This window comes from Tasmannia lanceolata, unplaced genomic scaffold, assembly GCF_043159265.1.
Source record: "Tasmannia lanceolata isolate RefF3 unplaced genomic scaffold, GAP_Taslan_0.1 ptg000278c, whole genome shotgun sequence".
Lineage (NCBI taxonomy): Eukaryota > Viridiplantae > Streptophyta > Magnoliopsida > Canellales > Winteraceae > Tasmannia > Tasmannia lanceolata.
Genome location: NW_027518953.1, coordinates 52,501 through 54,578, shown reverse-complemented (window position 1 = coordinate 54,578; position 2,078 = coordinate 52,501). Strand labels below are relative to the sequence as shown.

Sequence of the window (2,078 nt, the reverse complement as noted above, 5' to 3'; positions counted from 1 at the left end):
TGAAGTGGTAGTGGGGCGCAAGTCAGTGAAGGGCGCGGAGTCCGTGCCTTCCGTACCACCACAAGACTGGTCGTTCTTGGGCGGATCCCGCTCCTAAACATAAGGGATAGGGGGAAGGGGGCCGGGCCTATCATATCAATAGGGTTGTAGAAAGAGAACCCGGCCACCTATTTCATTCGACGTTCCGGGGCAGGGGCCCGCCCGATTCGACCGACCAATGGGGCGAGCTGATCTGCTTTGATCCAGGAGAAAGCCCAGTCAGCCACCTTTTCGGTGCAGGTCACGTGACCTACAGCTCGGCCTTCGCTTTTTGAGGCTTCCTCTACCCACATCTCTATGTGCCCGCAGCACTTCCATATGGAGAAAGATGGGCTTACCATGTTCCATCAATAGCACCTAACCTATGCCGATTTTGGCGGACCGTGCTCCACCCCGGTGAACTCATGCGGTTCCGACGTGCCCAGAGGCCAGAGGCGAATCCGTTCACGGTCCGTAGGACCAACACCATTCGAAGGTGGGTGGCCCGCCCCGCCTAGAACAGTCATGTTTGACTGGGCTTACACACATTCGCTCACTTACGCTGTCCCCCCTCAGCTCACCCTAGTCCCGGGTACGTCGTCTCCAAGGCTTCACACCAAGTCTTCACTGACATAATATGCATGCTTGAGTAGGGTCAGGCAGAACCGTTGTTGCCTGATGGGAACTTCCCCCATATTGCTATCAATGTCTTCATGTCGCACGACCTCTTAACATTACACCACTGAATCCCCAATCCTTTGCTTGCTGTGCAGTGACAGTACCAATATCCACTAATCGTTGTTTCCAGATACGGTTGCCGGTTGACATCTCTTCTGATTCGTCGATACGAGAAGCAAATTGTTGTGTGGAGGAATCAATATCTCGACATGAGCCAAGAGGCAGATCTTGTGCCACTCCACCTGGTCGTATGAAACTGGCATGCATCCTGGCTCCCGGGACTCTTTCATGGAATTCCAACAATTTCTCCCGCTCCTCAGAAGCCCACAGGGACGGAGTTGATGCTCCCACATCCATAGCATGAGTAGTTGAAGCAAGTGAATGATTTGAAATTCGAGTTATTTCACGGAATAACACTCGTATATATTGAGCTCGTAATGGTACCTCGCAATTCAAAAGTGTCTCTACGGCTGAAGAATGAGCGTGTTCTTGGGCCATCGTAGAAACATAGATAGGGTCGACGACGGAACGAACAACGAAACTTTACGACAGCTTTTTCGTACACGTTCACTTGCATCACATACACAAGTGCTCTCTGAACCGTGCAATGAGGTCACCCATAACACGGCTCTCCCACTTGAGTGACCTTAGCCCCAGGCCATGCTATTCCATGATATTGGAAAAATGGCAGCGTAACGTAACTTATAGTATTGAAAGCTGGTCGCCTTTTGAGGGAGGGAAAGCGTTTAAGGAAACCGAAGAACCTTTAGTCAATAGGATCCTTCAGTCGCAAACCAATTAATTAGTCACAAAGTAGACTCGTGACGCTTAACGACTGAACTCGTTGGCTCCGCGCACCTTTGGTACTTCAGTAGGGCGAGCAGTTTGATAGTGACTTCTTGCCATAAGACTCAAGGGCGGCGGGCCCTATTAGTAAGGCGACGAAAGGCTACTTCAATCTAGGAAAGAGCCGGAAACTCGAGAGGGTCGCCTTTGGAAGCGTTCGCCGGTAACCAAAGCGTCACGACATGTTGTTGATATTGATTGAGTTGGAGGGACTTTCGCTGACTGAATCCATCCATAAACCTAACCTAGAAAGAAAGCGTCTCGTTCCCGCAACCACTTTGGTACTTTGCTTATAGTCAAAGTGGGGGGCTTGCGCTTGAATTGAAGTAGCGCATGAATATGAGTAGGGCTCCTAGGTGGCGCGTTCGTGGAGCCAAACCGAAGGAAGAGCAAAAAAAAGGAGGGTTGGGTGCTTGTGGGGCGAGGCCACCCGGCCTCGAATAGGAGGGGGGCTTAGCTCTGGATCCCCCCTGCTTGCAGAAATGAATGGATCAGAAGGGGGGCTGGGAACTATTTCCGGGCCGGGCGGGAGGTGA

The 2,078-nt window shown here is 51.6% G+C and overlaps 1 pseudogene; it reads left to right on the top strand.

Annotated features, from left to right (window-relative positions):
• Positions 1–1,875: 1,875 nt before the first annotated feature.
• The window catches only part of LOC143867717 (uncharacterized), a 9,159-nt pseudogene continuing 8,956 nt past the window's right edge, over positions 1,876–2,078 (top strand).